We start from the raw sequence: 16,702 nt of genomic DNA, 5'->3' as shown, positions 1-16,702 counted from the left end.
AAGTTGGCTTTGAAAGTCAGGGCTGATCAATGCCCTCTTTGTTTCTCTTGGTATCCGCCCTCCTCCCAGAGGGAGAACTGCCATTGACAAAATGGGTGGAGAGCCTCAGAGGCAGAAAGAATTTACGGGATATAAAAATATTTCATAAAACGCCTATTACACTAAAATTTTGGTAATAAAAATAGAATAATTAGGAAGGCTTTTATGACTTTGAATCAGTATTGCATTAGACTTGCTTGATAATTACATAAAATGGTCATTTTGGTGGAAGCCTTTACATATTCCTTTACTGTACACCTATATCAGCATGAGACAGGAAGAGTGTCCTTGTTATATTTCTTTATGGGGAGAGTCAGAAATAATATCCGCACTGTAAAATAAAGAGGTAAATTTTAAGAGTCCCCTCCCCCATCCTCTCCTTTTCACCTACTACTAAATATACATGTAAACATCTAGAGGGGAATTAGTTTTTAAGTGAATGATCTTTATTTTACCCCTGGCGTTTTAACATCAATAGCAATTAACTTTTACTATGTTTTCACAAAAACTGGCTTGCTAGGAGAAAATTCTCAACATTTTTATATTTCAAAAAAAACTATATATTCTAAATAATGCCTGAAAAATTGTATTATGCAATTCAAAATAACAGCCGCAAAGCAACAAAATCTAGACAGCTTGTGTCTATTTTCCTTTCGCTTGCTGTAACCATCTAATTAGTTTTGTCATCATTTCCATTCCAATAGTTATCATTTATCCGGGAGTAGCTGTTAAAACAAAAATTTCTGCTTAAGCCTTACCCCTTAAAGCTTAAAGCTAGACCCAAGTCACATTCATCTCATATTTTGAAAGTTTGGCTAAGAGGGAAGGATGTTGAAGATGCAAGATAAATGGTTATTAAATTAGTTAATTATTGAGAGTGAGCTTCTATTGTGCATATTACCCCTCCAAGTATATAAATTTTAAAATTAATCTATATTACTTTTAAAAGTGTTAAGTGCATACAGCTTGTTAATGCTGAGCAGATATTGTCGTGTCCCATAATGGGTTTTAAAAACACTCCTGGTGTATCACACCAAGTCCACATAGAACAGTGGCATTCTCACACTCTAGAGCTCGGGGGAATTTAATGAATGGGTCACTGGTGGGACTGTGAAGAACTTGCAGAAGATGGGGCTGCATCACAGAGCTGCACTGTTTGCCCCTTAGACCCAAAGAGCCGCTGAGACAGTATCACAGGGTGAGGAAAACTTCAAATGAGGAAACCCAGCTAAAAAAAATACACCGTTCTGTCACACATCCAGAAAACATTTCAAATGACATTGAGTACAGTGCTCTTTCCCAACACTCACTGCTTTGTCCCTTCCGACAGCACCTGTGACTTTTGGTCAAGGGCTGCCGCCAACCTGAAATCCACTGTCCTGCCGGGAAAGGGCCTGGGGAGTAAACAGCCGGCCTCACTCTGCTTCCTCTTTCTGCTCTCCAGCTGGTGTTTCGTGTTGGCAGAGTCCACCTCCAGCAAGAGGCTAAAGAAGCCTACTTAGATGTAGGTCAGAGTCCCAGTTTCCAGAGATGCTAGAAGGATAATGTGATCAATGTGTCTTCTGACAGTTTCTGCTCAGAGATTACGCAGAGTGGCATATATGCTCTTTGAAATTGACATTACCTTCAAAAACATAATAAATCTAATATGTATATATTAAGAGTAAAACATTTTCCATACTTTTTAATAATATTCATGGAAACAATAGTTGTGATAATTTTTTTTCTGTCAATTTGTCACAAATTAAGGTCATCTGAGAAAAGGGACTCACAGTTGAGAAGATGTCTCCCTAAGACTGGCCTGTGCCAGGCAACTGAGAAAAACTCTGAGAAGAAGGAGTCTTCCCTGGGGAAAACAAACACACAAGAAATATCATACAAACTAGACAGGCTATATTTAGAATATGTATATAATAACAGTGAATGAAAAAGGGCCATGAATCTGAAGGAGAGTTGGAAGATATATAAGGGTAGATTTGGAAGGAGGTGAGAAATGTTGGAACTAAATTATAATCTCAAGACTTTTTCAAAGATAGTCCTATAAGTTAGTCTACAGGCATTTCCTAAATTAATGACTGATGAGAGAAGGCCCAGTTTCCCTTGGGTACATAGTCTTGAGTTATATAAGACAGCTGAACAGGTCTTGGAGAGCAAGCTGGTAAGCAGTGTTCCTCCATGGTTTCCGTTTCACTTCCTGCCTTCAAGCTCCCCCCTTGAGATCCTGATATCCCTTCAAGTGTGACCTATTGTGGAGTATTACTCTAACATTGTAAAGGTGTTAATGCTGCATTTGTTTAACTGTGTAAAGATGTGTTACTTTTCTTTATGCTGCATTTTTTAGCTACGTAAAATTGTACTGTTTCACCTTACCTGCCTAAGGCACCTGATTGGCCTAATAAAAAGCTGAACAGCCAGTCTAGGCAGAGAAGGGATAGGTGGGGCTGTCTGGCAGAAAGAGTAAGTAGGAGGAGGAATACAGGTGAGAGAGAGAGAGAGAGAGAGAGAGAGAGAGAGAGAGAACACAATGGAGAAAGAGAAGGAGACATGGGGAGGGGGGAGGCAGGTGACAGCCAAGCAGCAGCCAGCCAGACACGGAGGAAGGACATGCAGAATGAAAGAAATGTAAAAAAGCCCCAAGGCAAAGTGTTGACGAATGAAAACAAGTTATAAGAGCTTGTTGGACAAAGATAAACTAAGGCCAAGCATTCATAACTAATATTAAGTCTCCCTGTCATGATTTGGAGACTGGCGAGCTGAGAAAGCCTGCTACAGTGACCTGAGAATAGTTATAAGATGACATAAACCCTTTTCGCCCCAATTGCTTTTGCTCATGGTGTTTTATCAATAGAAAACTAATTAAGACAATACTAAGTACTCCTTTTTGGCAGTCCCATTATATATTAGAAGAGCTAGACATAACTTTGTTATATGGACGTCATATTTGAAGCAGCCAGTTACAAATTCCTCTTTAAGTTTATGACGATTTCCCCTTCTGATTCTTCATTCCTAAAATAGAAAGCAAGATTGAGATTAACAAGCTCAGGCATGTCGTGTTGAGTAAACCAATCCGACTCACCTAATAAGACTGGGTTTGGAAGAAGAAAACTGCATCTGAAGCACAAGACAGAGCCCTTTCATGCTAGACAGGGATCAGAGAAGTGCAGTCTCTGGCCTCAACTCAGAAATTCTTTGTGGACTCCTAAGGCCTTGTCCAGCCAGGCTCTGGAGTCAAGAGAATTCCTAAACGTCTGATTTTCAGGTCATCTCAAAGATTCTGCAAACCCTCCTATTTCTATTAAAATTAGCAAAAATTAAGTCTTGCTTTTGTCCTTGGGATTTAACAGAGACTTCACATTTACTATGGTTTAAAGATGTGTCTTACAAACCAAAGTGTTGGACACAATGGATTTAGATACTGAATTACACATGTCTTCAACAAATAGTTTGTCTAATTAATGTGTTTGGTTAGGAAAACTCTAAACATATGATAAAATGTGATGAAGATGGTTGTAAAATATTTTAAAGGAAACAAAATAAAGGAATAAGAAGGAAATTAAGTTGCATATGTACAATTTTGATATTCTTTTCAAATTTTCAACCTTCAGATTGCTTGCAAGTTGGAACATAAAACACAGAAATGAATTCAAGGTCCTTATTTTCAAAGTAGTCAGCATCACAAATAAGATTTGTGTTTGTGAGCTTTACTAGTTTGTCTTGTTAATGCTGGATAAAAATATACTTAAACAAAAGAAAGCATAATATTAGATAGTAGTAGGGTGTGAGATTGATAAAAGGAAATTCGGTCCTGAAGGTTTCAGTTTCTGTGATTGAGATGAGGTGCCTTGTGCAAGTGTTTAAAAAGAAGTGTGCCTGGCTTGCTCTTTGGACGGCTATTTCCTGAGGTCATTTCCCCTTCCTACAGCCACAACCCCAGCTCCCTTGGGATGATGCAGCCCTCGTCAAGCAACTGAACCTGCCAGTGTATTGATTTTTGACTTCCCAGTCTCTAGAACTGTGGGCAAGTAAATTTATGTTCTTTATAATTTAATCAGTCTCAGGCATTTGGAGCCATCAGCACAAGATGAGTAAGACAGTATCCATTAACATATCAGGCAATAATGAAGATCTTTCCAATTAATTTCAGATGTGTTCACTTCACTGTAATTCCTGAGTCATGAAAATTCTTCTCTACAAACAAAACGTGCCTGCAATTTTCCCACTCCCAGCCTTCAAAACAGTTTTATTAGTGTGTGGGTTCAAAAGGATGCATTACCATCACTGCGTTTCTTTTAGCCCCTCTTCCTTTACCCTCCCTTCTCTCTTCTTTCCCAGGTTGTCCCAACTCCATCAATTATGCCTCCTTAAGGAAATAAAACTGAAGCATTTCCCTCACAACAAACATATTTAGACATTCCCTGACTTATGACTGTTAACTAGAGAGTTTTAACTTTAAAATAATGTAAAACCCTCTCTCAATGAATCACGGTGTCTCTTGCTTCTATACCACATGCAATAAATTGCTTGATACTCAACTTTTTATAGCACAGCCTTCTACTGAATGAGTTTTTGCTCAGCTAATGTGGGCCAGCGTAAGTGTTCTTTAAGGTAGAACAGGCTGAATAATGATGTTCAACTGGGCTAGGGATTCGAAATGCAATTTAGGAGATATTATCCATCATAAACCAAGAAGAATTCGTGTATGAACACCTGTCCATGAACACATAGCCAAGCAAAAGATCGCTATCCACTTAAAGTCGCTGTCTCTAAAAGACCACCATGAGAGATGAGAAGTCAAAGTTAAAGAGCACAAACATACATGCCTGATGAAGTATGAACTAAAGGTAAACTCGTGAGCATCAGCACTTTCTTTCTGAGAGCTGGGTCAGAGCAGAGTGAGAAGAGCCCCTCTGAGGGTCTGTTGAGAAAGGGATGGAAGCTGGGAGAGGAAGCAAGAGCTAGGCACACGATGCTCCATTCTTCCACAACTTTACAGATAGATAGATAGATAGATAGATAGATAGATAGATAGATAGATAGATAGAGTAGATGGGTTAGTTCAAGAAAAGAGATGGTACAAAATTGGGGCTTCTAGACCATGGGATCCATTACTATTGATTGAAGTGGGAGAGCATTAGAAAGACACATAAATAATATGGAAAACAATATGAGGGGTCTTCAAGAGAAATGCGCCTGGAAGCCAAGAGATGAGCTTCAACAAGGTATTTTTTACCTTAAAGTAAAAATAAGACAGGGAGCTATTAGCATGGGTGGGCTGATGGACAGGGTAATGGACAGGAGGGAAGAAAAGAGAAGTTGTCTTCAGAGAACTCTTCCAAAGGGGAATATCTGACCTTTCTATCCTTTCAGGGGTGGTGGGGAGTGGCATGCCAAAGGGTTTAGCTCAACAGAGCCCATGTGACAAAGGCTGTGGGGAATCGGGGAGTAGGAACATAAAGTAGAAGCTGCGAAACCACAGCTTTTTAACTCTAAGAAAGAGAAACGAGAGAAAGAGACAGAGACAGAGAGAGATAGACTAGAGGGATAAATGCACGGGTGTGTGGCCCCATTTCTTTGTACTGCGTGATTTGACCTCTTATAGCAGAGGTTTTTCAGCCTTCCTAACATTGCGACCCTGTAATATAGTTCCTCATGTTGTGGCAGCCCAACCATAACATTATTTTCATTTCTGCTTCATAACTATAATTTTGCAACTGTTATGAATCATAACGCAAATATTTTAGAGGTAGAGGTTTGCCAAGGGGTCATGACCCACAGGTTGTGACTGCTGTCTTAGAGTGAAAAAAAACCTTAAAGGGCCAGGCACATGAGCGAGCATTTAGTACCTCTTAAAAACAAAATCCTCTCTCAGAAGAAAGCCCTTTCAACTTACTTCCTGCATGGAGCCAATTTGAGAGGTAACAAGAGGTAGTGGTGAGGGGAAGGGCTGGTGAATAAATCATATGTCAGCATAATAGGTTATCTTGAAACTATGTATTTTAGGATATGAAAAATCCATTCACATCAATTTGTTTATCTCATGTGACTGTCCCAAATATCTCTGACACCAAAATAATTACTACTAGTGCCTTTTCCTTTATATAAACCATCAAATGCCAACTGTAACAATGCCACTCAATGGGCAACTTGTTCCTGTTTTTGAAACCGTGCATGTCAAACTACCTAAACACAAAGCAATGAACCCGATTTCTCACGCCACATACAAAAACCCATTTCATTACCTTGTAATCATATCTCATACTTTGCGAAACCAAACTGTACTAAACATTCATAAATCACATTGCAGAGCCATGACACCTTTTCAAATTCCTAATATCTTTGGGTGGTCTTTTGACACCATGAAGGTGCTTTGTTTTGCCTCTTTCCAGGTAAAGTCAGGGGCTATAGTAAATTTAATAAGGGAAAATCATGAAATCTAGACCAGTTTAAACTGTTACTTCTAGAGATTTGACAACCTGTGGCTTTTTACAATCAGTAACCAGACAACGCAGTCTGCCGAAGGAGCTGAGCTGGAACAACCAGGTATAGACTATATACTAGCTTTCAGACTGCTTGGCCAGCTTCCATTCCATGGAAGTCAAGTGCTGGTAATTTGTTTTTCTTCTCAGAGGCGAAGGTGGGGGAGTAGAAGGAGGAAAAGAGGGAAGGAAGGAAGGAAATCTGGGTCCTTTTCAAAAGCAAGTGTCTTGATTTGTTCAGCTCTTTGGGGAAAGACAAATTTCTCCAGAGCCCTCTGCCCACTGCCTTTTTTCCCCCTTCTACAAGGTTTAGTTATCAGAAGCTTGAATGTCTGTTGGAGTCTTAAAATGACCCAGAAACCTAAAAGCCATTGATACTCAGTCAACACCAGAGATGTGAATTGAAAAAAAGAAAATTCTCAATCCATCACCATTCCCTTTAAAAAATGAGCGTCTTGACATTTTGAGAGTGGAAGTTAAATCATTTGCATTTTTAAAACCGAACTGCTGAAGAAACACACACACATTGAATGAGAATAATATGCTACAGAAAGTTTCACAGCAGTCACATAGCAAGCACCTCCCACTAAATTAGCCTTTCCAATGCTTGAAGAGTGACCTCCAGGGACTTCAGCGAATGACCTGGCTTTGTGATTCAAGTGCTCCTTACCTCTTGACACATTTTCTAAATAGAACTGTCTACAAAAGCTGTCCAGCCAGCACTGAAGACTGCATCAGGAAGATGCCAGGAACACTCCTAACCCTGCATTCAATAGCCTAAGAAACCTCAAGACAGGTCCTTCAGCTTAGAAGGTCAAGGGTTTGCTGGGTAAACACAAGCACCTGAGTATGGATCCCAGTTCCAACATCAAAAGTTGCTTGTCGCATCTCCCACTGTAACCCCACTGCAAGGGAATGGAGGTAGGAGGATCCATACTCCCTGGCCAGCCAGCCTAGTCAAAACATGAGATCCAGGTTCAGTGAGAGACTCCATCACTGCAAGGGAATGGAGGCAGGAGGATCCAGACTCCCTGGCCAGTCAGCCTAGTCAAAGCATGAGATCCAGGTTCAGTGAGAGACTCTATCTATACAAACAAAGCAGAGTCTCTGAGATAGTTCACTGCATAAAGATATTTGCAGCTGAGCAGAGGACGTGAGTGCAATCCCCAAAGCACACACGACAGGAAAAAATCCATGCTTGTTAGTTGTCCCCGCTACACAATGTGTGCACACTCTTGCACACCACACACATGCACAGACACACTTTTTATTGAAAATTTATAAAGTGGAGAATTGAAAATGACCTTCCAATATCAACCTCTAACCACACCCACACACACATAATTACCACAACTACTCCACAAATGAAAGAAAGAAAGAGAGAGTGAGTGAGAAAGAGAGAGAGCAAGCAGAATCTTTCATGGGAGAGCATATGGTTCTCATTACCATCACTTGATGTTAGCATGTAGGAGGGAAAATTGATTGTGTTAGAATATGTCGAAGCCTGTTTGTTACACAGAAAGGAAAAGAGAGAGAATTTGTCTAAGCAAAACACAAAGATGTTTCAGGGCCTTGGACATTTGTATTTTTAAGACACTAAGGGTGGTTAAGAAGGAACATGGTACCTTGTGACGAAGCAACAGTACAAAAGCTTCAGGTCTGGCTGAGCTGGAGAGGAAACGATAAATCAGCCACCTGTGTGTGGTGCCACAGATACAAAGCCCTTTGAAATTTCTGAGCTCACTCTGAAACAGAAGAGACTGCTTGTCCCACGCTTCCCATAAAACCCTGTGAGAAAAGGCGTCCTTGGGGAGCGGGAGCATTCACACTGTAATGAAGCAGACATTTATTGCTCCGATAACTGCTGACCTGGCATTCTAGTGACTTCAGTGCACATGAAGATCCCCGATTTCTGACTTCAGAAGCACACCGGGTGTCAGGTGATGTGAGCTGTGCTCCGTGCTCCCAGAGGTCACAGGAGCATAACCTTAGACCCCAGCCCACATCTGGAAAGCCAAACATACCCAGAGGGAATGGTCTTTGGACCGTTAGCAAACAACTATCACAACACAAGGACAACACTCGTGCCCTTTCTTCTAAAGGAAGGAAAGTTAACATAGACATTGGAACATTGAACTTTAGCTCTTCACTTTCAAAACTACTGGTAACCTTGGTTGCTTCATCAGGAAAATGTAAACATGACAGAATTTACAGTCTCTGAAGATTTGATAGTTGACATACATTTGCGTCTACCTGAAGTGTGGAAGTCTATGGATCAATGGGAGCAACTGACTATATTTATTTGGAAGCCTTTAAGAATTCTCAAGGTCCAAATCAGGAGCAGAAGGAGAGAGAGCACGAGCAAGGAACTCAGGACCGTGAGGGGTGCACCCACACACTGAGACAATGGGGATGTTCTACTGGGAACTCACCAAGACCAGCTGGCCTGGGTCTGGAAAAGCCTGGGATAAAACCGGACTCTCTGAACATAGCGGACAATGAGGACTACTGAGAACTCAAGAACAATGGCAATGGGTTTCTGATCCTACTGCACGTACTGGCTTTGTGGGAGCCTAGGCAGTTTGGATGCTCAACTTACTAGACCTGGATGGAGGTGGGGGGTTCCTTGGACTTCCCACAGGACAGGGAACCCTGATTGCTTTTCGGGCTGAGGGGGGGGGGGACTTAATTGGGGGGAGGGGGAGGGAAATGGGAGGCGGTGGCTGGGAAGAGACAGAAATCTTTAATAAATAAATAAATTAAAAAAAAAAGAATATCTTATAAGCTTTTCTTTTACATCTTAATATATTAATAAGGAAACAGATCTTAAACCAAAGAGTTGTTACCTGCATAAGAAATATCAGCATAAAGAAATTAGCCAGAGCAATGCAGTAACTGTTGAGAACATCATCTCTCTCATAGCAAAAAGAGCCCATTCACCACTACCCCTCAAAGATGTCAAGGCACTACAGCACAATGTTAATGTCTGCTAGAGTAAAAACGATGAGGAACTTTGAGGTAAGGCATAGAAGGCAAGGAAAATGTGCAACATATATTAAATGTTTCAATAAGCATTTTAAAAGTTTAAAAAATTAAGCTGGAATTATACTTCAATGGCAGAGTCTATGTTGAGAATGCTGCAATATTGACCTTGAGGTCAATCCTTACACACATCCAAAAAATAAAAGAAAATATTCTGTTTTAACTTTGAAAAATAATAAGAAATACAATGTTTGTGCAAGAGACAAACCTTCAAATACGAACTACATTAAGATATTGTTTTCCACCTATTACATTTGTAAACTTCAAAAAGTGCGATTCAATGCTGCCTTGGATAGGACTAAGAGACGCAACTGTATATATTTTTGATGGGAATGCATATTTCTGGAGGTAAATTTCATAATTCCTATGAAAAACACATACTCTTAAGCTCATTAAGTCCACTGCATGAATTCCTACTAAAAGTATATACTTTAACATGGGAAACAATATATGTGACAAGATTTTTCTCTATGAAAATCTTTGCATTAGGAAAATATTAGAAGCAGTATTATTCTTTGATAGTGCAGTCATTAAGTAAGTTACAGAACCTTCGCTTAACGGAATACTTTGCACACATGGGGAAGTGATAGGCCACCAGCAGAGTGCACCTACTGTGTGTTGGCCTCGGCAGTGCAGTGCATTTGATCCTGGAACAACAAAAAAGGAAAAAGAGAGAGTAGAGCAAAGGAGGGGCAAGGACAGGAGGGAAGGAGAAAGAGAAAAGAAAGGAACAAAAGACAAAAATGGGAGAAAGGAAGAAGGGAATTAATAGAAAAGAATACTGAAGGTTTTTAAAGACAGTGCAGAAAATATTTTCATATAAACACGGTGCAACAAGAGAAAACAGTGAGGAAATATATGATGGATATGAGTGGATAAATCACTATATACGGGTGTATGTTATTTTTTAAAATTTTTAAAAAATTTTTAAAAGGCATGAAAAGCTGCACCAGAACTTAGCAGCCCTATTGAGCTGCACGGCTGCAGTACTAAAGGGAAGATGTTTCACTCAGTGCACCTGTTGAAGCTGGAAGCCTGTGAATACAGTCCCTGTTCCCAAATCAGAGCAAACTCATTGCTCACCAAGTTAGTGCCCTCAACAAAGGCTAGAAATGGAAGAGGGGGACCCTGGAAGATGCTGAATGGGGGATGTTGAGTGAAGACAGATCCTTGCGTGTCTAAAGTCAGACACATGAGGTCGGGAAGGCGCATGCGTTATCGCCATCAAGCGAAAGGCGCAGGCATCCCTGTGTTCACTTCACCAGGAAGGACAGGAGGCAGATCTGGACACTGCGGAGGGAAGGAAGTTGTTAATCTAAGATGCATTTGGGGGGTCCTAATGCTGACCTTACAAAAGCAGAGGATAAATCTGTTTTTCATCCTTTTTTCTCTTACCAGACTGCCACTGACTGTAATTCTTCTATGCATGGCAAATAAATTATAGAATCAGCTTGGCAAACATTTTCTTCCATATGTGTGTTTGGGGGAACCAATAATTTTACAGAAATCCTGCTAGGGAGTTCCACAGTTAAAGGTTTGCAAACCCTGAGTATCATTTTCACACATGAATATTCATGAGGAAAGGAGCATTTTTTCGAAGGAGGAAAATCATTTTTGTTTTTTAATCTGAAAACGTGGGCACGGTGCCAGGGCACTAGCTGAGAGCTCGCGTCTTATCCACAAGTATGCGGCCAAGAGCTAAGTAGACATGGAGAGGGTTTTCGAAAACCTCAAAGTCTTCCAAAGAGTTTCAGTAGCTGGGGACCAAGTATTCAAATATATGAGGCTATGGATGCCATTCTCATTCAGATCCCCACAGTTATAGTTTGGGACGCTCTGCATCTGAACTTCACCACGAAGGCTCTAAAGAGGGCACCTCGGCAGATGGGAGTGCGTGTGGGAGAACCCGCACATTTGAACTAGAAAGGAGTGACAGGAAAGCCAGGTTGCTCCATGCTAACCACTTGCAGGCATGGGACAGCCACAAGAGTTCACCCATGGGCTACCTTTATCTCTCTTCAGATAGAGCTTGCTCCACAACAGCTCAAAGACCTCCCTCAGACTGCTTCCTCTCTTAAGGGTTCCACTCTTGGGAGAGAGCTTATAGCACACAGATCTCTGGGAGACAGTCAAAAATCTTATTTAATGTAGCATACTGTGAAATCGATACGCAAATTCAAGAATCCAAAGTTCCATGATTTGAAATCCTTTAATTAGCTAACAACACTGCTAAAACATGCCATGTGTCATTTAAAAAACTTTTTTTTTTTTTTTCGAGACAGGGTTTCTCTGTGGCTTTGGAGCCTGTCCTGGCACTAGCTCTTGTAGACCAGGCTGGTCTCGAACTCACAGAGATCCGCCTGCCTCTGCCTCCCGAGTGCTGGGATTATAGGCGTGCGCCACCACCGCCTGGCTTTAAAAAACTTTTATGGCGTGAGTCAGTCATAATACCTTGGGAAACATGACAGTAAAACCTGGCGTGACTAAAGAGAGCTAGTTCCTCTAAGCTAACATTTCCAATAACTTCCCCCAACACACACAAGCTGTTAGTAGGACTCACCCTCTGAAATTTTCTACACTTCTTTCTTCCTAGCCAAACTCTTACCACTTAACTCTCCGAACAGTTTACATCTTCATGAAATCTCCTTTCATAATAAAGACAAATTTCATCATCATAAGAGAAGACTCATTACAGTTTTTTCTTCAGAACAATTCATTTAGAATTTTTTGCGATGTATTTTGATCATATTTATCCCTTTCCCCAGCTCCTCCTAGATCTACCTGCATCCACTGTGGTGATTTGGATGGCAATGGTCCCTATAGGATTAGAATGATGTAAGTTCCAGTGTTGTACCTGCTTACCTGGCTGTTGCCATAGTCCCTGCCGTGATGATCATGGACTCGCCCTCAAAAACTATAAACCCCAGTAAACTTATACCTCTACAGGTTGCCTGGGTTCATGGTGTCTTATCACTCGGTAGTGACCCAAGCATGAATTCTTTTTATCTATAAAGTTAGCCTGTGTCAGGCTTTACACTGGACTGATGGAAATTCTAATTCTTTGGATTTTCAGAAAACTCCTATTATATCAAAGTAGTGCTGTTCTGTTATAAAGAATCTATGGCACGTCCTGGCTAGTTGCTGTGAAGCTGATATGTTTTGTATCAAACATAGTGTGTTTGCAACTTCTGGAACAGGACCTAGCCCCTAGTATGCAGGAGATAATAGTTATTAGATGACTGACAGAATAAATAGAACACCCCAAAGTATTTAATAAAATCTAAAATCAGGTACATAAAACAGAAGCTTCATTCAACCCTTTTTCTTCTAGCTTCAAATGCGCTCTCTGACCCTCTGACACATCAACAGAGCAGCACTGTTTACTCAGTCTTTTTTACAGACACAATTTTTTAAAAGTAGGAGCGATCATTTAGCAAATTCTGATCATTGGATTGTCATGTTACTTTCAATGAGTAGTTTTAATAACTTCATAAGCACATTTTCCTCTAGCTATGATGACTTTGCAATGACTCTCAGCACCCTGGGACTGTCCTGGCTTATGTTTGTCAGGATCCAAAAACCATAAAATGTGTCAGACTTGGAATCCTGTCAGAGTCAGACAGTGCCCAAGCAGCTTAGCATGTCACGGTCAGGTGCCAGAATGAGGGCTTGCTGAGTCATCCTGCATCTTTCAGGGGACAGGAAAACATTATACAACATCTCTCGCCCCCAGTCATCCCGGAGGCAAATCAAACTTGTGCAAATTAATTAGGTCGTAGTTCCACTGAGTCGTTTGTTAAATATTTACTAAGTGCCTACTATGTTCTCCCATGGCGTTCCGGGGATTAAATCATGCTATATAGGCTCCCAAACCCCACCAGCAGAATGCAGCAAGCGTCCCCATGTCTGCAGAACTGGGAAGATGATGTCTTTCTGTGATGTCTCATCCAATCATCAGCATCTTTCTGATAGCTGCTCTCAGTTTCACGTGTTCCAGTCCAGGCAACAAAGGTCGGTAAGGGACTACAGCTAGTTCCCTGGCACATGGCTAGTGAGAGAGAACAGGGAGGGTTTCTTTCGATTTTTTTGTTAATATATGAGGCAGGAAGTTTAATTATGGCTTTTTCATGCACGCTTTCTTTCAGCTGAGCCTCCTCCCCTTCTCCTCTCCCATCTCCCACACCTGCTTGTGTACTGTGTTCCCAGTTCTTCAGTGTTCTCCTTTCTGTATTCGTGTCTCAGGTCTGACTATGTCTATGACTCCCACTTCCAATCATGCAAGCCTCTTTTTCCGTTCTCATGGTCCCTTTTCTGGTTCATTCCCTGAGCTCCACCCACCTTCTATTTATCATTCATCATTGTCAATTAATCTTGATAGACATCTGAGCTGGTTTGACTTCTTGATTTCTGTAAACACAGAAGGAATAAACATGAATGAACATCTCTGTGGTGTGATCTAGAATCTTCTGCGTATGAGGATGGCATGATATTGGATGCAGATTAGGAAATCCCTGAGCCCACAGCCTTTACCCTTGAGCAATAATGGACTCTGCCTTTCTCAAAGAAAGCATTCACATCAATATTCTAACACAAGAATAGGTAAGGTTTGAGGAGCACCTTCTCTGGGCAGCTCATACAGTTTGTTTTGGTTTGGTGTATCAGTGAGGAAAGAGTAAAAACTAAAAGCACAGATTTGTCTTAACTAAACTGGTAGTTAAATTTTAACTCAGTCATTTCCTGGCCATGGCTATGACCCAGAGTCAATGCCTTTACTTCTCTATGCTTCTCTAGCCTTACCCGAAAAGAGGGCAGGGCCCGCCTTTCCCAGTCAAGGTTATTCAGTGACTTGTTATATAAACAGAAGACGTGGGCCTTAGCTGGCACAGAGTTACATTGCATGTTTTAACGGTTCTTTTAACTTAAGTAGAATGTAAGTAAACTAAAAAGCAAAAGGCACTTTCTGGGGAAAGACTGTAAAGAGGAATGAAAGGTTCGGAGGAAAGTTAAAGTCCCCGACCATACCTGGGGGTGTTATGCACTTGTTAATGAATGGTAGTTCTCTACCTGAATCATACATCTGAATCTCCATATACATTTGGTCTCTATGAAGGAACCCTCCATACTCTTTGGAGAACATACCCTTTGGAACCTGGTTCCAAACTGGCATAGCTTCCAGGGCTACTGTGTGTTCTCTCAATGAAGAAGACTCCGGCCCAGGCCTCAGCTATTCATCCCATCATCTGAAAGTCAAATTCTGTTGTCTTCATTGTTCCTAACATGAATACATATCAGAGGGGGCCAGAGGCTAAACAAGAGGACGCGAGCCTCATAAACTTTTAAGTGAAGGTTGTTACAATTGCCAACGATTGAAATGAGACTGCTGTCGTGGTTTGAAAGAAAATAGCTTCCAAAAGGAGTAGCATTATCAGAAGGTGTGGCATTGTTGGAAGAGTGTTTCTCTGTAGGGGCAGACGTGGAGGTCTCTTTTCTCAAGCTTCATTCAGTGGGACAGTCAACTTTTTGTTACCTCTGAGTCAAGACATAGGACTCTCAGCTCCAGCGCTACCTCTGCCTGCATGCTGCCATGCTCCTCATCCTGATGATAATGGACTGAACGCTGAAACTGTAAGAGGGCCACCCCAATTAAATGGTTTTATTTATATGCGTTTCCATGGACCTTGGTGTCTCTTTACAGCCATAAAAACCCGAATACAGAAGTTGGCACCAGGGACTTTGGTATTGCCGTGGATAGACCTGACCATGCTTTTGTTTAGAGTAAGATGTACTTTGGGTTGGGAAAACAGTAGCATGAGTTAAGCACTGCTTAATGGAGTCATACTAGTAGTAGCACGAACGAAAATAGTGCTGATAACGAGGGGTTTCAGAGAAGAATTTTAGAATGTTGCCTAGAAATCATTGCTGTGATATTTTGGTGAAGGAAGTGGCTGCCTTTTGCTCTTGTCCAAAGAGTCTGCCTGGGGATAAAGTGAAGAGTTAATTCTGTTGGCAAAAGATATCTCAAAATAGCCTAGTATAGACTCTGTTGTGTGGATATTAGTGGTAACTGTAATGAAGACTTAAAATTAAAAAGAGCAAGATGAACAGGGTAAATTACAAAAAAGTAAATTTTTAGGAGAAAAAGAAGACCAGAAAGTGGAATAAATCTAAATTATGTGTTCAAGGAGTTAAACAGATTAAGAAATGGAATAAAGGGAGTGGTGACTTCAGGGCAAGATCTCACTCAAGTAAATTTCCAACTTGTGAAAAGGAACTAAAGAAAAAAGTTAGAGCCTGGTGTGGTGGTGCACACCTTTATTCCTAGCACTGTGAAGGCAGAGGCTAGGAGGTCTCTGAGTTTGAGGCAAGCTTGGTCTACAAAGCAAGTTCAAGGACAGCCAAGCTAAGACAATGAAGGAAAACAGAAAGCTGATGAAGATATAATCAAAGAAGGGAGTCATGTTCGAGCCCCAGCAAGCGGCAGAATGTGGCAGCTTTGGCGACATGCTTCTGGCTTTAGAGTTAAGGATAGAAGAAACGGGCTCTGGAAATTGCCTCAGTGCCTAAAGAAAGCCTCTAAGGCCAGGCATGTGTCAGCAATGACCCTGAATGCAGGCCTAGTGAAGAAGCATTGCCATTGCATGAAGCTCTGAATTTAGGCCTGGATTTTCTTGGAAACCCTGAGATGTTAGAGATGACAGAGCTGTGGGAGACCTCCTGAGAAGAGCTGCTAACAGGGAGCCAGCCCAGGAGAAATAAGTGTGTTGCAACAAACAAATCTGAACAGAATTGAAGATTTGAAGAGTGTTTTGACATCAGATGTGGAGATGCAAAGTTTGGAGTTTCAATCTTGCTGTGGTCCAGTATTTCCTTGCTCTCTGCTCCCTTCCTTGAGTTTTGGAATGGTGAAGTGTATCCTGTTATATTACATGTTGGAAGACTGTGATCTGTTATTTTATTTTGGTTTTTACAGGTGATTTCAGTTAAGAGATTATCATGTATCTCAGAAAAGGCTTTAGAGTTTGGACTTTGAAATAAGTTTGAGACAGGGACTTTTGAAGTTGCATTGAATGAAATTTTTGTATTGTGATATGACTATAAGCCCTTGGGATCCAGGGAGTGGGATTGTGTTGGTTTAAAAGAAAAGG

Source organism: Microtus oregoni, unplaced genomic scaffold, assembly GCF_018167655.1.
Source record: "Microtus oregoni isolate MIOR12 unplaced genomic scaffold, Mior012 000001F_ref0000356, whole genome shotgun sequence".
NCBI lineage: Eukaryota > Metazoa > Chordata > Mammalia > Rodentia > Cricetidae > Microtus > Microtus oregoni.
Note: the sequence above shows the minus strand (reverse complement) of the source record.